Consider the following 24,890-nt stretch of genomic DNA (forward strand, 5'->3'; position numbering starts at 1 on the left):
GCTTCCGCAGCATATGGAGGTTCCTAGGCTAGGGGTTGAATGGGAGCTGTAGCCGCCAGCCTACGCCACAGCCTGCAACCTACACCACAGCTCACGGCAATGCTGGATCCTTAACTTGCTAGATCATTAACCCACTGAGCAGGGCCAGGGATCGAACCCGCAACCTCATGGTTCCTAGTCAGATTCGTTAACCATTGAGCAATGATGGGAACTCCCCTCCTTGGTAGTTCTGAGCCAACACCTAAGAGGTCTATCTACCTCGAAGCCTCCACATTAGAGAGGCCCCACCCAGAGCTAGAGGGGCTCCCGCAGTTCAGTCCCCAGCTCTTAGGGTCTTCCCATCCCAGCTGTCAGCCATACAAGTGATTAAAATGATCTCAGGCCTTCAAACCAGCCCAGCTGACACCAAATGGAACAGAGAGACAAGCTGTTCCTGCAAGCCCTATAGATTTCACGAACTGAATACATGACATGGTTTAAGCCACTACGTTTTGGTTTGGTTTGTCACTCAGTGATAGATGACTGGCACACCATAACCTGGTTTTCAGATTTTATGTAGCTAATTTCAAATATTTCACTGCAAAGTCTCTTTTAATTTCTGATGGTTACAGATTTTTTTTTTCCTTTTGGCCACACCCGAGGCATGTGGAAGTTCCCCGGCCAGGGATCAAACCCATGACACAGCTATAACCAGAGCCACAGCAGTGACAATGCCAACATTCTAGCCACCAGGGAACTCCTGATGGTTACAGAATTTTAGTACTTATGCTGAATGCAGTAGGAAGAGGACCAAAATTGGATGCAGAGACCAGCTGTGAGGTGGTTGCAGTTGCCTGAGAAAGAGGTGACAATGACCTGAGAACTTGTATTTCTAACAAGTATTTACTAATGCAAGAAAATGTCACTCCCACTGTAATGATGAGAAATAGCCAGGTAATCTACAAAATCATAGCCTTTCTTTTCTTTTTTTTTTTCCGTCTTTTTTACAGCCGCACCCATGGCATATGGCTAGGGCTCCAATCGGAACTACAGCTGCTGGCCTACACCACAGCCACAGCAATGCCAGATCCAATCCACGTCTGCAACCTACGCCACAGCTCATGGCAACGCCGGATCCTTAACCCACTGAGCAAGGCCAGGGATGGAACCCATGACCTCATGGTTCCTAGTCGGATTCATTTCTGCTGCACCACGACGGGAACTCCTCATAGCCTTTCTTGAGCCCTCAGAACACTGAGGTCACGAGGCACCTAAGTAAGGCCTCTTCAAGGAGAGACACACAGGAACAGTTTTCAGCTTTAGCAGAGCAGACAGGGGTGGCTGTCCTATGAGCTGGCAAGACGAAACCAACGAAAATTTTAGCAAAAGTTTAAAGGCTACACACGGGCTAGTGTGTCAGTTTAGAATAGCTGGAGACTATTTCAGACACAAGGGAGTTTATACTCAAGGCAAGTTTTCTCCACAGACCTACCCCCACCCCCAAGGCTCATGAGAAAAAGTGTGAGCAGTGCAGGAAATGGGAGGGAGCTTTCCTCCTTGGTGGCGCAAGCATGTAGGAGTTGATTAAGGCAGCTGCTGGAGGAAGACAAAAAGCCTCAGCTGCTTCCACAATCCTTCTCTCCAATAAGCAACCGCCTTAAGCTACTAAGGGAGGGGTGTTCAAGTCTTGCTTTAGGGGGAGGAATAAAAGCAAAATTCAAAAAATTAATTTAAAAACAAGCAAAACTCATCTGCCTCTGGGTGAGGGATAAAAAACTTCTTGTCCTTTTTTTTTTTTTTTTTTTTTTAAGGGCCATACCTGCAGCATATGGAAGTTCCCAGGCTAGGGATCGAATAGGAGCTGCAGCTGCCGGCCTACGCCACAGCCACAGCCATGCCAGGCCAGAGACATGTCTGCAACCTACACCACAGCAACGCCACATCCTTAACCCACTGAGTGAGGCTGTCAAACCCGAATCCTCATGAATACTAGTCGGGTTGTTTCCACTGAGCCATAATGGGAACTCCCTTCTTGTCTTTCTTGAACACAGGTTAAAACCCCATTGCCTCTGGGGGAAGAAGAGAAGCAAAAGTCCTCTACCCCTAGGGGAGAAGCAGGAAACCGTTTTAGGCTGAAAATTCAAGCAATTGTCTGCTCTGTTGGGGGATAGGGCAAGAACATTTGGCCACCCCCAAACCAACCAAAGAAACGAGGCAGAAGTCAGCTGTTATTTGGAACAGGAGTACAGATACTGAGAAACCCCAGTCCTGAAACTCACAGGACCTGCCTAAGGACCAAAGCTGAAACGGGATATCAGAGACCCTGTCCTGCCCTGCACCCCCTGAGTCTAGCACCAAATAGCTAGCAATACAGTCTCCTCTGGGTGGCAGGGCAGGCCTGCTGGGATGGCTGAAAAGGGGAGGACCAAGCAGGAACACAGGAAACCCTCTGACACCCTGGTCTCCACTCTAAGCAGCCCACCCCTTCGAAGTCTGTGATCCACTGAGATTAATGACAACAACCAACCCCAAACCCTGCCTGACTCCTGTAGATTGACTCCACTGCCCCAGACCAACAGGCTGGCGGGAGAAGCATGCCCATTTCCAGGGATAAATACATTCACCTCAGTCTCTGCTGTTCCACACAGGATTAGCACTCAATTTACAAAACATGAAAAGTCAACAAAGAAAAAACCCCAATTCATTGCCAAAAGATTAAGAAATCAACAGAACCAGACTCACAGATGACATGGATGTGGGAACCACCAGATAGGGACTTTAAAATAAAAATTACTTACAGGGCAGTTTCCTTGGTGGTGCAGTGGGTTGGGGATCGGGAAGTGTCACTGCCGTGGCTTAGGTTTCTACTGTGGCATGGGTTTGATCCCTGGTCCTGGAACTTTTGCATGCTGTGGGTGGGGGCAAAAAAAAAAAAAAAAAAAAAAAAAGACTTGATATGCTAAAGAGCCTATTGGAAAAAAGTTAGGCAATTTGGTTGAATGAAATGGGAATTTGGGCAGAAACATGGAAACAGTAAGAAAGCCAAATGGAAATGTTAGAAATAAAAATTGCATGCTATCAGAGATGAATTCCTTCAATAGGCTTTTCAATTGGCTAGGCACAGCTGGGGAAAGAATCAATGAACTTGAGAAAGGTTAATAGGAATTCTCCAAACTGAAACACAGGGACAAAAAGGAGAGGGGAGTGGGGGTGAGGGAGGGAAAAAACAAAGCCAAGCTTCCCAGAGCTGTGAGACAATATCAAACAGTCTAATTACATATAATTTGAGTCCCAGAAAATGAAGAGAGTGAGAGGGGTGGAAGAGATATTTGAAGAGATGATGGTTACATGAATGAGGATGCAGCAATGAGGTGAGAGAGAAGTGGATATGAAGAACCATTTAGGAGGAAGAATCTCTGGAACTTGGTAACTGAGTGGAATGAAGTGTGAGTGAGTGGGAAGAGTGGAGCCTGGCACCAGATAATACCCCAGGGCAGTGGTGGGTGGTTAGGAAGTGGTGCTCCAAGGACTAAGAAACAGGTCTAGCTCTCCCCAGACCCTGTACTCTCCATTACTTCTCCTGGAGCACCACTGGGCCTCTGCTCCTTGATTTCCCCACCTTCTAGCGCCAGGCTTTACTAAGTTGTCCAAGTGTCAGTGAGCAGCTGAGACACTTACCTTCTTCCATTCTCCCCACCTCCCATTCCTCCCTGTGCTAAATAGCACAGACGGTTCTGAAGTAAAAGTTGCTTCTTCCCAAACAGACTCTTTTCTGCCTTCATGCTAGCCTTATCCACTTAAAAAGAAAAATTGGTTCTTTTGCAGGTGAGATAAGTTGGGTGGGAGGCAGCAGAAATGAAGTTGGGGGATGGATGTGACTATGTGTGTACATGCATGTGTGCCCAGGAAGAGAGATGGATTACTGAGAGTTTCTTAGCACTTTTTTTTTCTTTTTCTTTTTAAGGCTGCACCTTTTTACGCTGGCATATGTAAGTTCCCAGGCTAGGGGTTGTTTTGGAGCTACAGCTGCCAGCCTATGCCACTGCCATGCCAGATATGGGGCCTATGTTGCCACCTGAGGCAATGCCAGATCTTTTTTTTTTTTTTTTTTTAGGGCCACAGCCCGAAGCATATGGAGGTTCCCAGGCTAAGTGTTGATTCAGAGCTGTAGCTGCTGGCCTACGCCACGGACACAGCGACATTAGATCTGAGCCATAACTGCGACCTACACCACAGCTTGCTGCAACACCATATCCTCAACTCACTGAGCAGGGCCAGGGATTGAACCCATGTCCTCATGGATACTAGTCAGGTTCTTAACCCACTGAGCCACAATAAGAACTCCAACACTGGATCCTTAACTCAGTGAGTGAGGCCGGGGGTCAAACCCACATCCTCTTGGACACCATGTCGGGCTCTTAACCTGCTAAATCACAATGAGAACTCCTCTGAGCACTTTTAAAAGCTAGAACTAATTTTGGGTTTTTAATTTTATGAACTTTTTGGATGATATTATCAACATGTAGCTTGGCAGAATGCTGAGGTGTAGCATGGTCTCTGGAGTGGTGCCTGATCAAGTAAGAAGATCTAGGAGATAGGATGGAGGGTCTAGGCTGGATAAGAGTTGAATAGGTTCATGATTGTTTGAATAACCATCTCAAAAGTATACTCATTGTTTGATAAACTGACATGATGTTTTTTTCCTTTTCATTCTGCCCAACTCAACATTTTTATCAATGAGTTGGATAAACATCCTTATCAAAAGTGAGAAGAATAGATAATTGATTGAATCAGAACTCTAATTTTTTTTGTCTTTTTTTGTCTTTTTAGGGCCACACCCTTAGTATGTAGAGGTTCCCAGGTTAGGGGTCCAACTGGAGCTGGAGCTGCCGGCCTACACCACAGCCACATCAATGCAGGATACGAGCCGTGTCTATGACCTACACCATGGCTCACGGGAACACTGGATCCTTAACCCACTGAGGGAGGCCAGGGATCGAACCCACATCCTCATGGATGCTACTCAGGTTCATTAACCACTGAGCCATGATAGGAACTCCTTATAATTTTTCTATAGACCGGAATGATGAGACAAAATATGAAACCTATGAGGAATAAATGTAATAACTTTCATTTATGATGGAAGAATTAACTACACATTAGAGGACAGAGAACTGTGAATTTGTTTTAGTTACAGAAGCTAGACTCAAGCTAGATTAAGTCGTAAAGGGACACTGGGAGGACAGAAGTAGAGATGGCCTCAAGGTCAGCTCGATCCAAGGACTCAAACTGTATCTTCATTTTTCTCTTTCCTTCACTATTGACTTTGATTACTGTGTTGGTATAGCACAGAGAGTTCTACACATCACCCCAGTTTAGCAAATTCAGAGGTAGAGCTCTCATTTCCAACTCCATATAATAAATCCCAGGGAAGGATTCTTATCGGTCTGTCTTGGGTCACATGCTCATCATTGAACCAATTACTGTGACCAGGAAAGGATACTCTTTTATTAACCAAGCCTAGGTGATAGGCCCAAATCTATGGCTAGGTGTACACAGCTTGGTGGTTGGCAATCTCACCAGACACATTGAGGAATGGCAAGTAGGGGAGAGTTGCTGCTACTAGAAAAAAAGCAAAAGAGATGCTGTGAAGCCAAAAGCACAGATATTCAGTGTCTTCACAGTTCAATTGAGTTAATACCTGCCAAAAAAAGCTAAAATTATAGAGATCTATAATGAAAAATGTAGTTCTCGTCATGGCTCAGTGGTTAATGAACCCAACTAGCATCCATGAGGATGTATGTTCGATCCCTGGCCTCAGTCATTGGGTTAAGGATCTGGTATTGCCCTGAGCTGTGGTGTAGGTCACAGACATGGCTTGGATCCTGCATGGCTGTGGTGTAGGCCGGTGGCTACAGGTCCGACTGGACCCCTTGCCTGAGAACCTCCATATGCCACGCATGTGCCCTAAAAAGACCAAAAAAAAAAAAAAAGGAAAAGAAAATGTATGTAGGGCCATAGAAGTGAAAAATATATTCTGCACGGTCATGCTACCCTGAAGTATATTTTGGGCACCACACTGAAAAGGAACACTGACAAACCACAGTGCTCCCTGGAAGAGGTCTGGGTTGAGGAAGCTCAGAAGACTGAATTATCTGAAGAAAGACCAAGGCAATAAGATTTTTTGGTCTAGAGCAGAGAAGATGTAGTAGACACGTTTGGCCTTGAAATATTTGGAGCAGTCTTGGGTAGAAAGATGAGACATTGATGTACAACTGACAAACAAGTTCCACTGCAGGGAAGTTTCAGGGAAACCAGTTACATTTTGTTTTTCAGAACTGCACCAGTGGCATATGGAGGTTCCCAGGCTAGGGGACAATTCGGAGCTATAGCTGCCAGCCTACGCCACAGCCACAGCAATGCAGGATCCAAGCCATATTTTTGACCTATGCCACAGCTCAGAGCAATGCTGGATCCATGACCCATTGGGCAAGGCCAGGGATCAAACCCACATCCTCATGGATACTAGTTGGATTTGTTTCCACTGCACCACGATGGAAACTCCCCAGTTACCGTTTAGTATAATGAGAATTTTCTAAGAGCTGTCCAAGAATGGACAGGGCTGTCTTATAAAAGGTAGTGAGTTCCCTATCACTGGAGGTGTTTAAGCAAGTGTCAGACAGGATGTAAAGGGGATTCCCGTATTGCACAGAAAGTTGGCTTAGGTGACCCCAAGGTCCTTTCCAGTTATGAGAGTTCATGGCTGTCCAGGGGAGACCCATGTAAGCTTACAGCTAAAAAGTTAGTGCTGGCCTCCCCAACATCTGGGAGGTAAAGCTAGTGAGCTCTTTTCCTTCCCTAGATGATAATGACCCCTTCCAACAAGTACCAGATCACATACCAATGAGCAGGCAGAGGCAGAGCCCTCTAACACTTGGTATCTTTGCTCAACCCCATGGAACAGACTCTGGCTCTGAAGGTGCCAGAAAGACAGCCCTTATGCTACTTTATGTTCTCTGACCACACGTCATGAGACAAGGACTTGGATGTGGGCATTGTTTGAAGGGATGAACAGGAATGAGGGAGCAGTGAGACAGGGAAGTGAGCACTGAGGGGTCCACTGTGAGAAGTTACAGCTCAGTCCTCCTGGGATCAGTCTGAGCCAGAAGTCTGCAGATCCAAACTCCCCATGGAGTGATGAAGAAATCTGGGATGTAATTCCACCAGTGCCACGCCTTATGGGCTGAGGTCTGCCCTTTGGGAGAGCTAAGCTCCTGCTGCTCCCAGGCTGCCCTGCAGGGGCTGATGCAAGCCTCTGACAGAGAGGAGAGGATGTGTCAGAACTGTCCACTGCTGCTGCAGTTGGCCTCAAAAACAGGCTGAAGGGATGCAAGGCACCAACAGCTTCTGCTGCAGCTCCTCTCTCAGGACCCACCTTCCGTGGCAGTGTGGGACCATTGCTTTGCCCATCCCGGCCTCTGTGGGGCAGAGTGCTCTCCAAGTTGGCTAATTCAGCACAGCCTTGTCTGAATGTCCACCCACAGCTCTCTGGGCTCACCTCTTCCTTCTGGGCCCCCCTCCCTTACTGGGCTCTGGGCTGAGGGCACAGGGCTGGGCCCGCCAAGCTGGCACCTGTTCTCTACCCACATGTGAGCTGGGAATGTGGTGACATTAGGGACACTGGCTCCATTGTCCTTTCTATACTCTGCTCAAGGTCAGGACAGGTGAAAGGCTGGATGGGCTCCAAGTTTATTCTGCTGATGGTCTCATTCTTTCTTTTTGTCTTCTTTTTTCGGCCATGCCCATGGCATGTGGAATTTCCTGGGACTGAATACACACCCCAGCAGTGCCAATGTCGGATCCTTAACTGCTAGGTCACCAAGGAATTCTCCTCTCATTATTTCTTTTTTGTTTGTTTGTTTTTGTTTTTTAGGGCTGCAGGTGCGGCACATGGAGTTTCCCAGGCTAGGGGTCTAATCAGAACTACAGGTGCTGGCCTACACCACAGCCACAACAATGACAGATCTGAGCCATGTCTGCAACTTATACCACACCTCACGGCAACGCCAGATCTTTAACCCGCTGAGTGAGGCAAGGGGTCAAACCTGTAACCTCATGCTTCCTAGTCGGATTCGTTTCCACTGTGCCACGATGGGAACCTCCCTCTTGTTATTTCTTAAGAAGAAAAGGCTATAAATGACCAAGAACTCAAAGACCTGGAGAGACTGAACTCAAACCCACGGAGACCCTTGGAAGATGAAAAATCCTGGCCCTAATGTTGGAGTCAGAGTTCCTGGCCAGACCCAGAGGACAAGTCCAAGTTGGCCCATGACTCCTGTAACTTCTCTGGCTTGCTTTGGGCAGAGAATCTGTCTCTCTCTTCCTCCTGCCACCCCTTCTGCTCACCCTTCTACCCCCACTTTCCTGTTTGGTACTCATTGTCTTCCCAGCCCATCTTTTCTCTCTTCTTTCATATGAACTACTTCCCGGGGCTTCATCATGTCTAATGTTCACATTCATTACTCTCGAAAAAAAAATTGGGGGGGGGGGACGCACCTGTAGCATGTGGAAGTTCTCAGCCAGGGATTGAACCTGAGCCACAGCAGTGACAATGCTGGAACCTTAACCACTAGGCCTACAGGGAACTCCCTGGCTTCATTTCTTATCATCCCTGCTCAGTTTTCTGATGCCTATTTCACTACCTGGGTGAGGTGAGTCTGAGAATAGGTATTTTATGCATTTGGGTTGTATGCAACCAAAGGCTTCCCAAGGGCAAGGATAGGGTGTGTGTGTGTGTGTGTGTGTGTGTGTGTGTGTGTGTGTGTGTGTGTGTGTGTGTGTGTGTGCGTATGTGTGTTGGAGTGTAGTAGGGGTCAAGTTCACCATGTTAGCTTAGGACAAAATCCCTCCTCGAAGGTGGCAAATGTTAGAGAAGAGCCAGAGAAAAGCCTGGCCAGCCGATTGGCTCAGACCCCACCTGAGACCTTGGAGAGGATGAGACAAAGAGAAATATCAGATCCAAGCCCTGTGTATAACAAGGTAATTTACTAGATGGGATTGAGGCGGTGTGAGAGCTGAGTTCTCTCACTCCACCACCACCCCCACCCCCACCCCCCCGGCCCCGCCTCGGGGGCTGCTCCATTATCCTTTTAGTCTGGGGTTCTCTCTCCTTATGTTGTCGATGTCATCATGGGTCCTCCATCCTCTCTTTGTCTTTTCTTATTTCCATCTCTGACGGTGTTTCACTTTATTTATCTCTCAGTCCCCTGTCAGGAGGCTCTGTCACCATCTCTTTTGCATCTTCACAGTCTCTGGGTCTCTAAGTCTGCTTATGTCTCTTTTGTCGCATCAGTGTGTGTGCCTTTGACTTGGTCTGTTTTTCTGTGTCTCTGTCTGTCTGTCCCAGAAGTCCCATATAATTCCAGAATGCCTGGCAGGAATGGCTTTTCTGAGAAAGGAGCCTGGGACAGCCACCCAATGTGCTGGGTAGAGGTGGCTAAGGACATTTCCAGCCCAGCAGTCGTCATGGTAACAGCCAGGGCGGGCCAGGCAGGGATGTGCTGAACCACGTGGGCTTGACCTTTCTGTGGGTGTCAGGTTTGAGCGGGAGCTGGGGAAAAACAGCAACAACTGCTTCCCTTTGGCCCAGCCTTCAGGCTTCTGGGCTGGGCTGAAAGGAGAGAGGGAGAGAGGAGAACTGGGACAGCTGGCAACAGAGTGAGAGGAGGGACAGAGGTTAGCCACAGCCTTCTAGAGAAACCACGGGAGAGAGGAATCGAGCGCAGGCACGCACATGCTCCCGCGGCCAGCACCACGTCTCCCATTGCGACTTGACCTGTGAAGGGCACCAGACCTCATTCCTGCAGGCTCATCTCACACTTCGCAGCCAGCACTCTGGGTGGGTAGTTACAAAAGGTCAGTTCCCCACACTCAGTGATTCCCCTCCGGACTCCTTCAGATCAAAGGTCACTTTTTCCATATTGCCAACGACACCTTTATTGCTCCAAGGAAAAGATGCTAAAATAAAAGGAGCCAAATGATTCTTTCAAAAATAGAAATAGAAGATGAAAAAATGCAACAGTCCAAAGAGAGACACTCTAAATAAAAGGCATGTCTCAGTTTTCATGTCTGCCTCCCTTCTGGGAAGGAGGTGTGATTTCCGGAATGGACCGGGTTCTTTGGATCTTCGGATCTCCTGAGGATTGCTCCGGGAGGATTTGATATTGATGTTGGTCCTCATCTAGAGCAGACCCTTGGTGTCCCAGGCTCCACAAAGACAGTGGCGGACCTGCATGGGTAATGGGTACTTGTGTCAGCCTCCCCTTTCTTGCCAGACCTCAGCCCCACGGTGCTGTAGTGCCAGGCTGGTTGCAAGAGAGGGTGCTTCTCAACTATGACCAAACTAAAGCTTGGCCCATTGGCACCCCATGGGATGGAGCAGCAACCCCTGGCCGGCTCCTCCATCCCATGGTTTGCAAACTCCTTGCTGCACTAAACAGAGTGGGTTCAGAGTGGAAAGAGAGGGCTGGGGCCCTCCTTCCTGTCTTCCTCCTTCTCCCTCCTCCTGTCTGGCTGCAGCTGTGCTGTGTGATGTGGAGCTGAGCACAGTCTTAATTACCACTTAGCCCTGCTCATTAGTGCCTCTGGAAGCCAGAGAAGACCTGAATTAGGAAGTCTTCCTCATAGTGCAGGCCTGGGCCCCAGATTTCCTGGGTGATTGCTAGATCCATTTCTGGTGGATTGGGTCTGTCTGACTTGGGCTCCCTTTGGGGGCCTCCAGGGGGTCCTGGGATGGGGGAAGGGCTGGAATTGGAGGGAGAAGAGGGAAGGCTAGGCCTCCTTGTGGGCTCTCACTTGTGTGTGCAGAGCATTAGGGGACAGCATATGGTAGAACATGCGAAACGCCACTGCAATCAGAGAAAGATGAACAGATGATTAAATAAACCAAATGAGCTCAAATCCAGCACACCGATCGATGGCTTACCTGCCTTCAGAGGGACTTAAGCGAGGAGACTGGTGCATTGTTCAGTCACATATATATATATATATATATATATATATATATACTTTTTTTTCAGTGAAATGGAATAAAGAACTATGGCATGCCTGAATATTGAACGAAAAAAGGATGCTGCGTGAAGAAGAGGAGGGGTGGGCCCTGGGAATTATGAACCCATAGGCCTGGGTTGAATATATGGGAAACCTTCACACGATTAACTTATAAACACCCTAGAACATCAAACAAGATAATGCACATGAAAGCACCTTTTTTAAACTGTAAAGGGCTTTAGAAGTATAAGGTGTTGTTATGTAATCTTTCTGCTTGGTGCAGACTGTAAACCAGATGCTTAAGGGACGCTGGAGATTTATGATAATGGCTCATCACCCACAAGGTACTCACATATTTAGGCTGTTTCATTTAATTAATCATTACTTCTCATATAGACTACTGCAGAAGCTGCCGCCTTCTTTTTTTTGGGGGGGGGGTCTTGTTTAGGGCTGAACCCGTGGCATATGGGGGTTCCTAGGCTAGGGGTCGAATTGGAGCTGTGATTAGCCACAGTGATGCCAGATCTGAGCCCTGTCTTCGACCTACACCACAGCTCACAGCAACACCACTGAGCGAGGCCAGGGATAGAACCTGCATCCTCATGGATACTAGTCAGATTCGTTTCCACTGAGCCATGACCGTAACTCCAGAAGCCTTCTAAGAGGCTTTCTCACCTCTACCTTCTCGCTCATTCTGTTCATCTTACTATTATTATTTTTTTGGCCACAGCTGTGGCGTGTGAAATTTCCTAGACTGGGAATCCAACCTCAGCCACAGTAATGACAATGCAGGATCCTTAACCCATTGAGCCACCAAGGAACTCTGGGTTAATATTACTGATGGGGAGCTCTGATCAAACATTTACAATGTACTTGCCAATTGCATTGAGCTTTTTCTCTTCTTTGGAAAAATTTCCTCAGGACAAATTCCCAGGAGTGGGATTAGCAGGTCAAAAACAGTAATATTTTTAGAGTCTGGAGACCTTGGCTTAGCAGTCAAGATCCTCCATCATCTGGTCACAGCCAACTTTCTCAGCCTGGTTTCCCTCCTTCCGTCCCGACAGACATAGGCTCAAGTCATTTATCCAAGACCACACAGATACTGAGTGTGGCTGATCCCCAAATCAAGCCCTCAAACCTCAGACACCTGACTCTAATAAAACCACTGCTCTTTCGAGTCCATCACTTTTTTACTTTGATGAATATAGCTGCAATGAAGATCTTTCCACATTGAGCTTTTTCACTTATTTGGAAAAATTTCCTCAGGACAAATTCCCAGGAGTGGGATTACCAGGTTAAGAACAGTAATATTTTTATGGCTGCATGAATTGATACACACTTTGTAAAAGGGCCGAGCTGATTTATATTTCAGCCAGTGATATCAATACACATAGCTCTCACCAGACCCTCCTCTCCACTGGTGGTAACCTTTGAATACATTGCTTATTGAATAAGATATCTCTTTGTTTTACTTTGGCTATTGAGGTGGAATATTTTCCACACTTCAGTTAACTATGTGTATTTTATCCTGTGTAGATTATGTGTTCATATCTGTTGCTCATGTAATTATAAAAATCTTCATGTTTCAGAAGCTGAAATTAAAAAAATAAAAGGAACTCTTGAAGAGCAGATATGGTGGACCCTGTGAAATCAGAAGTCCCTATCTGATAAAGGCACATAAATACACTGTATTTTGGAGTTCCTGCCATGGTGCAGTGGGTTAAAAATCAGACTGCAGCAGCTTGGGTTGATGCAGGGGTGTGTGTTCCATCTCTGGCCTGGCACAGTGGGTTAAAGGATCTGGTATTGCTATAGTTGCAGTGTAGCTTGCAGCTGTGGCTTGAATTCAATCCCTGGCTCAGGAGTTTCAATATGCCATGGGTGAGCCCATAAAATTAAAATAAATAATAAATCTTTAGGGATTAGGCATCAACACCTTTTTATTTTTTGCTATTTCTTGGGCCGCTCCTGAGGCATATGGAGGTTCCCAGGCTAGGAGTTGGATTGGAGCTGTAGCCGCCAGCCTATGCCACAGCCACAGCAATGTGGGATCCTTAACCCACTGAGCAAGGCCAGGAATCGAACCCGAAACCTCATGGTTCGTTAACCACTGAGCCACGACAGGAACTCCCATCAACATCTTAATTTGACTGTGGTACAAACATTCTGTCCATAACAGTGTCATTCTGTATTTACATCAACTAGAGCATGCATATCAACATAAATAAATAAATAAGCTGTATTTTAAGTAATTTTTTTTTTTTTTTTTTTTTTTTGCTTTTCAGGGCCGCACCTGTGGCATATGGAGGTTCCCAGGCTAGGGGTTGAATCAGAGCTAGAGCTGCTGGCCTACATTGCAGCCACAGCAACACCAGATCTGAGCCACACCTGTGACCTACACCACAGTTCACGGCAACACCGATCTTTAACCCACTGAGTGAGGCCAGGGATCAAACCTGCGTCCTCATAGATGCTAGTCAGATTTGTTTCTGCTGAACCACAACGGGAACTTCGTTACTTACATTCTTTTTTTGTCTTTTTTTGCTATTTCTTGGGCCGCTCCCGCGGCACATGGAGGTTCCCAGGCTAGGGGTCTAATCGGAGCTGTAGCCACCGGCCTATGCCAGAGCCACAGCAACGCGGGATCCGAGCTGCGTCTGCAACCTACACCACAGCTCATGGCAATGCCGGATCCTTAACCCACTGAGCAAGGGCAGGGACCGAACCCGCAACCTCATGGTTCCTAGTCGGATTCCTTAACCACTTCGCCACGACGGGAACTCCCTTACATTCTTTATCATACATCGCCCTCCCCCAGAATGTAAGCTTCGCTGTATACTGAATTGCTGACATGTCCCAAGAATCTAGAACACTGCCTGGGGCATACTAGGCCCTCCATAGATACAGGATTTGTTGAAAGAATAAGTGAGGGGAGCTTCTGCTATGTGCAAGGCACTGGGCTAAGCTTGTTGAGGTGAGTCTGTTCCAGAGATGAACATGCTGTTAACCTATCCTTAAAGAGTCCATAGTCCAACCTCAGAGTTGAGACATGGAATTAATAACAATATAACAGAAACTGCAGTACAGAAAAAGAGCTGTGAAAAAAAAAAAGAGCTGCGAAGTTAGAGGAGGATAAAAAGAAAGCTTTTAGGTATGAAGAAAACTGAGGGACAGCACGAGCAGAGACACAGCATGGGCTGAGGAGTCAGAGCCTGGAATTGTATCCTGGATCTTCCCTAGTTGAATGAGGTTGGCTTAGTATAAGCTCCTCAGCCACACATCATGGGTAAAAATATTTATCTTAGTAGGATCGTGAGGGTTAAATAAGATAATGCTAAGCCTGTGGTGGATAGCACCTGGTACCAAGTTCATGCTGAGTTAATATCAATCCCCTTATTCCTTTTGAGTGTCCATCAACAGGAGAGCAGAAATTATGACACAAAGTGGAATGCTGGAAGTCATTAAAATTACACTTACAAGGAATGTGTACCAGATGTACAACAGTGTACAAAACGGATGTTCAGTTAAAAAAGACTATAAAATTGTCCTTGTAAAAATAATTCAGAATTTGCAGAGGTGAGTCATATATATATGAGCTTCTTAAGAATAAAGATATTCTCTTACATAACCACAGGATGGATGATTTCCTACTATTTTTACAAATAAGAAGGTTGAGAGACGACCTTCCTGAGATCCTGGGCCACATTCTCACTAGGTTCAGGGTCCAAGGCTCTTCTCTGCAGCCCTTGGGCCTCTCACATCTGAAAACACCAGCAAACTACCAGGTCAGCTATGATGCTAGCAGGCAGGCCCCCTTAACACACTTGGCAGAAAGAGAAGTATATCGTGCCCTTACCTCTGTTGTGTGGGAGAGGGGCTGTGTTCAAGGCCCAGCTCTCGAGGACTCACTGAACCTCAGGTTTCAAACCTGTAAAAGAAGGAAAGTACTTCCCCTGTAGGGTTTTTAAAGGAGTAAATAAAATCATAGAATGTGTTGGGGAGGGGGGGGGTGTTCCCATTCTGAGCAGTAATGAATCTGACTAGTATCCATGACGACAAGGGTTCGATCCCTGGTGCTGCTCAGTGGGTTAAGGATCTGGTGTTGCTATGAGATATGGTGTAGGTCACAGACGTGGCTTGGATCCTGTGTTACTGTGGCTGTGGTATAGACCAGCAGCTGCAGCTCTGATTCAACCCCTAGTCTGGGAACTTCCATATGCCGCAGGTGCAGCTCTAAAAAGACAAAGAAAAAAAAAAAGAAAAAAAAGCACTGAGTTCTGAAGACCAGTCTACAAGAACCAGAAGTGGTTAAACAAGAGTCTGTCCTTGGAATTCCTAGACTTAGAGTCACTGTTACACAAGGGTTGTTCAAGGAGGTGCTTTTATTTGGAGGAGCCAGGTCTATCCTAAGGGCTCTGGGCAGTGACTGAGCAGCAGCCAGCTAGGAAGAGGTTTCCCCTGAGCTTGTAGACAAAGCCTGCACACATATAATCAACTCATACACACCTCTGCCATCACCAGGGTGACAGTCCTCCCCACCCCTCCCTCAGTCCTTCTGAGTTACTGGACCCAGGCCATTCATCTCTTCACATTCACAACCTCTGCCTCCTGCCCAACCAGGACAGAGGTAGGCAGAACAGATCCCATACTCTGAAGCCCTGGAAAGGAATTTAGCATCATTTCTGGCTCCTACCCCCACCCTACTGATCTGGCCTTGAGGCCCAGGCCTGGTCCCACCCAAGCCCCATGGTTGCTAATGGCCTTGCCCTTGAAACTGCCCCTTCCTCCCTGGCTCTGCTACTTGTTAACTTTGCGATTTGGAGGCATCATCCTCCCCGGATCTGTTTCTTCTTCTATAAATGAGTTAATGACATATACCTTAGAGGGGGGTGGGGAGGGAGAAAAGAAACCTCGCTTTTGAAAGCACATGACTAACTGGAGCCAGTGTTAGTCAAACCTGAAGCTCACCCATGGGAGTGGCCAGAGTTTGACCTCTCTTAATTTATACTCTACAAGTGCCCTGTGCTGAAAGTCATAAACCGCTCAGTTAATATGAGGCTGATTCCTACTGAAAAGGTTATTGCCCATTTTCCTCTCGCAGGTTGACAAAATTACTTATAGACCTTGGGGAGCAGGGTCCTCCACCAGCAGTAGGAGAATAAATAGGCACAATCTTGATGCCTGGGAACAATGATTAGGACTATTCAGCACATTCCCTTTAATTAAGCAATTCCCCTAAGAGGAGTCTATCAGAAATATTTACAGGGAGTTCCCGACGTGGTGCAGGGGTTAACGAATCCGACTAGGAACCATGAGGTTGCGGGTTCGGTCCCTGCCCTTGCTCAATGGGTTAAGGATCGGGCGTTGCCGTGAGCTGTGGTGTAGGTTGCAGACGCGGCTCGGATCCCGAGTTGCTGTGGCTCTGGCGTAGGCCGGCGGCTCCAGTTCCGATTGGACCCCTAGCCTGGGAACCTCCATATGCCGCGAGAGCGGCCCAAAGAAATAGCAAAAAGACAAAAAAAAAAAAAAAAGAAATATTTACAAATGTGCACAAGATCATACGAGATAGGCACTCATTGCAGCACTACTTGTCATAAAAAATTATGTGGAGAGAATGTGTCTAAAATTAAGGAAACAGTTAAAGAAACTGTGGAGTTGTGATGCTACCATGCTGTGGGGTACTGTGCAGTGGTCAGAAATCTGAGGTCAGTGCCTGGTATGTGACCTACATCACAGCTCATGGCAACGCCGGATCCTCAACCTATGGAGAGAGGCCAGGGATCCAACCCACATCCTCATGGATGTTAGTTGGCTTTGTAACCTGCTGAGCCACAAAAGGAACTCTTACATCACACTTGACTTAACATTTTATTACAAATCTATCATAACCAAAACAATATGGTATTGGCATTAAAAAAAAGACATATAGACCAATGGAGCAGAATAGAAAGCTCAAAGATAAACCCATGCATATAAAGTCAATTAATTAACGACAAAAGAGCCAAGAATATAAAATGGGGAAAATATAGCCTCTTCAGTAAATGGTGTTGGGAACACTGGACAGCCACATGCAAAAGAATGAAACTGGGCCGCTAAATTACACCATACACAAAATCAACTCAAAGTGGACTAAAACTTTTTTTTTTTAATTTTCCCACTGTACAGCAAGGGGATCAAGTTATCCTTACATGTATACATTACAATTATATTTTTTTCCCCACCCTTTCTTCTGTTGCAACATGAGTATCTAGACAAAGTTCTCAAAGCTATTCAGCAGGATCTCCTTGTAAATCTTTTCTAAGTTGTGTCTGATAAGCCCAAGCTCCTGATCCCTCCCACTCCCTCCTCCTCCCATCAGGCAGCCACAAGTCTCTTCTCCAAGTCCATGATTTTCTTTTCTAAGGAGATGTTCATTTGTGCTGGATATTAGATTCCAATTATAAGTGATATCATATGGTATTTGTCTTTGTCTTTCTGGCTCATTTCACTCAGTATGAGATTCTCTAGTTCCATCCATGTTGCTGCAAATGGCATTATGTCATTCTTTTTGATGGCTGAGTAGTATTCCATTGTGTATATATACCACATCTTCCGAATCCAATCATCTGTCGATGGACATTTGGGTTGTTTCCATGTCCTGGCTATTGTGAAGAGTGCTGCAATGAACATGTGGGTGCTTGTGTCTCTTTTAAGTAGAGTTTTGTCCGGATAGATGCCCAAGAGTGGGATTGCGGGGTCATGTGGAAGTTCTATGTATAGATTTCTAAGGTATCTCCAAACTGTTCTCCATAGTGGTTGTACCAGCTTACATTCCCACCAACAGTGCAGGAGGGTTCCCTTTTCTCCACAGCCCCTCCAGCACTTGTTATTTGTGGATTTATTAATGATGGCCATTCTGACTGGTGTGAGGTGATATCTCATGGTAGTTTTGATTTGTATTTCTCTTATAGTCAGCGATGTTGAGCATTTTTTCATGTGTTTGCTGGCCATCTGTATATCTTCTTTGGAGAAATGTCTATTCAGGTCTTTTGCCCATTTTTCCATTGATTGATTGGCTTTTTTGCTGTTGGGTTGTATAAGTTGTTTATATATTCTAGAGATTAAGCCCTTGTCGGTTGCATCATTTGAAACTATTTTCTCCCATTCTGTAAGTTGTCTTTTTGTTTTCTTTTTGGTTTCCTTTGCTGTGCAAAAGCTTTTCAGTTTGATGAGGTCCCATGGGTTTATTTTTGCTCTAATTTCTATTGCTTTGGGAGACTGACCTGAGAAAATATTCATGATGTTGATGTCAGAGAGTGTTTTGCCTATGTTTTCTTCTAGGAGTTTGATGGTGTCCTGTCGTATATTTAAGTCTTTCAGCCATTTGGAGTTTATTTTTGTGCATGGTGTGAGGGTGTGTTCTAGTTTCATTGCTTTGCATGCAGCTGTCCAGGTTTCCCAGCAATACTTGCTGAATAGACTTTCTTTTTCCATTTTATGTTCTTGCCTCCCTTGTCAAAGATTAATTCAAAGTGGACTAAAACTTGAACATACGACCTGAAACCATAAAACTTGTAGAATAAAACATAGGTGGTAAGCTCCTTGACATTAGATGATATGGTTTGACTCCAAAAGAGGCAATAAAAGCAAAAATAAACAAGTGGGACTACATCAAAAACTTCTGCACAGCAAAGAACACCATCCACAGAATGAAAAGGCAACCTATTGAATGAGGGAAACTATTTACAAATCATATATCTAATAAGAGATTAATATCTAAAATATTACAAAGAACTCCTACAGCTGCCAAAAAACCCACAAAAACCCAATAATCCAATTAAATAAGGGCAGAGGAATTAATAGATATTTTCCAAAGGAGACATACAAATGGCCAACAGACACATTGAAAGATGTTCAACATCTGTAATCATCAGGGAAATGAAAATCTTTCTTTTTTTTTTTTTTGCTTTTATGGCCACATGTGTGGCATATGGGAGTTCCCAGGCTAGGAAGTGATTCAGAGCTACAGTTGCCAGCCATAGCCACAGCCGCCAGCCACAGCCACAGCCACAGCAATGCCACCATTACATTCCCAAGCCCCATCTGTGACCTACACCACAGCTCATGGCAACATTGGATCCCCACCCACTGATCAAGGCCAGGGATCGAGCCCACATCCTCATGGATACTGTGTCAGGTTCTTAACCTGCTGAGCCACAATGGGAACTCCAGAGACAGTAGATCTTAATAATTCTCATCACAAGAAAAAATTTTAACTATTTGAGGTGATGGATCGCTAAACTTTTTGTGATGATCATGATACATATATATATATATCTCAAGTCATGTTATACACCTTAAACTAATACTATGTTATATATCATGATCATATATATATATGATCATGATATGTACATATCAAGTCATGTTGTGCACCTTAACCTAATACCATGTTATATGTCAACTATATTTCATTAAACCTGGAAAAAAATAAAATAAAACTCTAATCTTACCCCTGCTTAAAACATTGCAATTACTCCCACAGCTCTTTGCACGGCCTCCAAAATCCCAGGTGCTCAGGGCTCATCTTACTTCTCCAGCCCTATCTTGCCCTGCACTGTCCTCCAATTATATCAAATTCCTTCAGTATCAGCTATCACAATAATGTAGATCATAAGTGGTTATACTGACCTAACAGATCCACAGTAGAAAGCAAAACTGAAAAATGCATTTTAACCCATTTGGGAAAAAGATCTTATGACTTAAGTCCATAACCCATGCTGTTGCCTAATTCCCTAATCTTAGGGAAGGTGCTCATTGCATCCCACCCTATGCTGGTGACAGAAAGAGCTGTAGGTTCCTCTGTCAATTCCATATTTATCAGAGCATAAGATATATCGAAGTACAAACACATGAAAAAATGCTCAACATCGCTGATTATAAGAGAAATGCAAATCAAAACTACCATGAGATATCACCTCACACCAGTCAGAATGGCCATCATTAATAAATCCACAAATAACAAGTGCTGGAGGGGCTGTGGAGAAAAGGGAACCCTCCTGCACTGTTGGTGGGAATGTAAGCTGGTACAACCACTATGGAGAACAGTTTGGAGATACCTTAGAAATCTATACATAGAACTTCCACATGACCCCGCAATCCCACTCTTGGGCATCTATCCGGACAAAACTCTACTTAAAAGAGACACAAGCACCCACATGTTCATTGCAGCACTCTTCACAATAGCCAGGACATGGAAACAACCCAAATGTCCATCGACAGATGATTGGATTCGGAAGATGTGGTATATATACACAATGGAATACTACTCAGCCATCAAAAAGAATGACATAATGCCATTTGCAGCAACATGGATGGAACTAGAGAATCTCATACTGAGTGAAATGAGCCAGAAAGACAAAGACAAATACCATATGATATCACTTATAACTGGAATCTAATATCCAGCACAAATGAACATCTCCTTAGAAAAGAAAATCATGGACTTGGAGAAGAGACTTGTGGCTGCCTGATGGGAGGAGGAGGGAGTGGGAGGGATCAGGAGCTTGGGCTTATCAGACACAACTTAGAAAAGATTTACAAGGAGATCCTGCTGAATAGCTTTGAGAACTTTGTCTAGATACTCATGTTGCAACAGAAGAAAGGGTGGGGAAAAAAATATAATTGTAATGTATACATGTAAGGATAACCTGACCCCCTTGCTGTACAGTGGGAAAATAAAATAAATAAATAAATAAAAGGCATAAGGGGAAAAAAAAAAGATACATCGAAGTGATAAGTGCAGTAATGTTTCACAATGATGAAAAGGTGACAGATTTTTATAGATATAATAAACTGTCATTATCTATCTATCCTCCCTCTATCTATCTATCTATCTATCTATCTATCTATCTATCTATCTATCTATCTATATATCTACCTATCTATCTATCTATATTTTTTTGCTTTTTAGGGCTGAACCTACAGCATAGGGAAGTTCCCATCCCAGGCTAGGGATTGAATTGGAGCTACAGCTGCCGGCCTACACACAGCCATAGCAACAAAGGATCTGAGCTGCATCTGCGACCTATACCACAGCTCACGTTAATGCCAGATCCTTAACCCACTGGGCAAGGCCAAGGATCAAACCCACGTTCTCATGGATACTAGTAAGATTCATTTCCACTGCACCACAATGGGAACTCCCAGATTATTATATATTGACACAGAATGATTTTATGCTTTTAAGCAAAACTGCAAGTTGCAGAATGATTTTGATTTTCAATGATTCCAAAGTGCCTAACATATAACAATAAATACTTGTTGAATTGAAAGATAATGACCCTAGTCTTTTTATTTCCTTATTTTTATTTTATTTTATTTTTTTAGGGCCACACCTTGACATATGGAAGTTCCCAGGCTAGGGGTCGAATCAGAGCTGCAGCTGTCGGCCTACACCACAGCCACAGCAATGCTAGATCCAAGCTGCCTCTGTGACCTATGTTGCAGCTATGCTGGATCCTTAACCCACTGAGTGAGGCCAGGGGTTAAACCTGTGTCCTCAAGGATGCTAGTTGGATTTGTTTCCACTGCGAGACAATGGGAATTCCTTTTTTCTTTTTTTTAATTACCACCCAACACACACTTAAAAACAAGCCAGTATATTTTCATATACCTAAAAAAAGTTCTGGAGGGACAGTGACCACCATTGACTGTGTTTACCCCTAGGGTATGAGCAGCTTTAACCTTCCCTGGCTGTGGTACACAGAGCCCACATTGTGTGAGGTGAGGCTGCAGGGAGCAGCCCATGTTCTACCAGGTAGCTCAGAGGAGTCGTTGTTGGACAGGATCGTCAGTCCTGCTCTCTCAGTACAAAAGAACAGTACAGCCCAACTTCTTCCAACCAAGACTCAGGTTAACTTCCAGGGTCAGGGAGAAAAAAGCCAAGGACAAGATGTGCAATTATTCAGGACACTGTTTTATTTATAATATCTAAGGAAAGAGAGAGTATGAACACCTGGGGGCCTGGGCCATGGGTGGGGCCCGATGTTGTTGGGGGGTTACCTGGAGGTGACTGTATGTAAGCTAAGATCCTGGCAAGAGGACAGCTGGAGGGACCTCTCAAGCATTTTTTTTTCTCTTTTCTTTTATTGCTTTTTTTAGGGCACGCCCAAGGCATATGGAAGTTTCCAGGCTAGGGGTCCAATTGGAGCTGCAGCTGCCAGCCTACACCACAGCCACAGCAATGCCAGATCCAAGCCATGTCTGCAACCTGCACCACAGCTCATGGCAAAGCCAGATCCTTAACCCTCTGAGCAAGGCCAGGGATCAAACCCGCATCCTCATGGATACTAGTTGTGTTTGTTATACTGAGCCATATCGGGAACTCCCATTTCTTTCTTTCTTTCTTTTTTTTTTTTTTTTTGGTAAAGCTGAGGTATATGAAATTTCCTGGACCAGGTACCGTATCCTCACCACAGCACCAACCTGAGCCACTGCAGTGACAATGCTGCATCCTTAAACTGTTGAGCCACAAGGGAACTCCCTCTCAGGCATTTAGGTTAGGATTGTGGAGAGTTGGAAAAGCTGGAAGCCTGGGGGATCTCTGACCTACAAGCCAAGGCTTACTTGTAAAGCCCATCAAAGCTATACTTGCATATGTTATCACATTTGATCTGTGCAACAATACTGAGGGAAGCATTTTTTTTTTGTCTTTTGTCTTTTTAGGGCTGCACCCGCAGCATATGGAGGTTCCCAGGCTAGGGGTCTAATCGGAGTTACAGCCACCAGCCTATGCCACAGCCACAGCAATGCCAGATCCGAGCCGAATCTGTGACCTACACCACAGCTCATGGCAATGCTGGATCCTTAACCCACTGAGCGAGGCCACGGATCAAACCTGCAACCTCATGGTCCCTAGTCGGATTCATTTCCACTGCGCCATGATGGGAACTCCAACGTTTATTAATTTATTGACCGATAAGTATTTTTACCAAGGAAAACCCATTTGGAACATTTATTATGATAAGTAATGAAGCACCTGATACAGATAAGATAGAGAGGCAGCTGGAGCAGTTGTACTAGCCAAATCCCAAGTGTGGATTTTTTTTTTTAGGGCCTCACCCGTGGCATATGGAGGTTCCCAGGCTAGGGGTCCAATCGGAGCTACAGCTGCTGGCCTACACCACAGCCACAGCAATGCAGGATTCTTAACCCACTGAGTGAGGCAAGGGATCGAACCCAAACCTCACAGTTCCTAGTTGGATTCATTTCTGCTGTGCTACAATGGGAATTCTAGTGTGGACTTATTTATTTATTTATTTATTGGTCTTTTTGTCTTTTTAGGGCCCCACCCACAGCATATGGAGGTTCCCAGTCTAGGGGGTCAAGTCTGAGCTGTAGCTGCTGACCTATGCCACAGCCATGGCAACTCGGGATCCAAGCCGAATCTGTGACCTACACCACAGCTCACAGCAACACTGGATCCTTAACCCACTGAGCGAGGCCAGGGATGCAACCCATGTCCTCATGGATGCTAGTCGGGTTTGCTAACCACTGAGCAACAATGGGAACTCCTGGTGTGGACTTATTTATTTATTTATTTATTTTGTCTTTTTTAGGTCCACATCCTCGGCATATGAAGGTTCCCAGGCTAGGGGTCGAATTGGAGCTGTAGCCACCAGCCTACCCCACAGCCACAGCAATGCTAGATCCAAGCCGTGTCTGTGACCTACACCACAGCTCTCGGCAACACCAGATCCTTGACCCACTGAGCAAGGCCAGGGATTGAACCCGCAACCTCATGGTTCCTAGATGGATTTGTTAACCACTGAGCCATGATGGGAACTCCCATGGACTTATTTTTAATCAACCTTATTGAGGTATGATTTACATATAATAAAATGTACCCATTTTAGGTATATTAATTTTAAAATACATCAGATGAACTAAAAGCAGCTCAATGAGTTTTTTGAAAGCTATAAACCATATAAGCCCCTTCAATGAAGACAGAGCACTTCCATCATCTCAGGGACTGTTATCCAAAAGGTGTCCTAAATGACACTCACCTGCTTAGTAGGCTTTATTCAAGGTACTCAGATATTTGAGAGTGAACCAGAACCATCTGATATTTTAGCTTCCTGCCAGTGAAAATAAAGAATCAGACGTGTACCTAATTAAGTTATCCTACATTTATGAAACAGAGGACTTAATACAGTTAAGATGCCAATGCTCCTAAAATTGATCTACAGATTCAATATAATCTGCCTAAGACTCCTAGCTGGATATTTTTCTAGAAACTGACAGGCTAATTCAAGATTCATATGGAAATTCCAGGGACCCAGAGTTGCCAAACTCATCTTGAAAGAGAACAAAGTTGAGAAGCTCCCGTTGTGGCTCAGCAGAAATGAGCCTGACTAGTATCCATGAGGATGCGGGTTTGATCCCTGGCCTCACTCAATGGGTTAAGGATCCAGCATTGCTGTGAGCTGTGGTGTAGGTCACAAACGCGGCTCGGATCCTGAATTGCTGTGGCCAGGCTGTAGGCTGGTGGCTACAGCTCCGATTGGACTCCAAGCCTGAGGAAACTCCATATGTCGCAGGTGAGCCCTAAGAAGTAAAAAAAAAAAAAAAAAAAAGAGAGAGAGAAAGAGAACAAAGTTGAAAGATTTGAATTTCCCAATTTCAAAACCTGATACAAATTCACAGTAATCAGGACAGTATGGTACTGGTATAAAGATAAATATGGAACAACCAGATACAATTGAAAGTTAGAAATAAATCTTTTGTGTGTTTTTTTTTGGGGGGGGGTTTGCTCTTTAGGGCCTCACCTTTGGCATTTGGAAATTCCCAGGCTAGGGGTCAAATTGGAGCTACAGCTGCCA

The sequence above is a fragment of the Phacochoerus africanus genome, chromosome 2, assembly GCF_016906955.1.
Source record: "Phacochoerus africanus isolate WHEZ1 chromosome 2, ROS_Pafr_v1, whole genome shotgun sequence".
Classification (NCBI taxonomy): domain Eukaryota; kingdom Metazoa; phylum Chordata; class Mammalia; order Artiodactyla; family Suidae; genus Phacochoerus; species Phacochoerus africanus.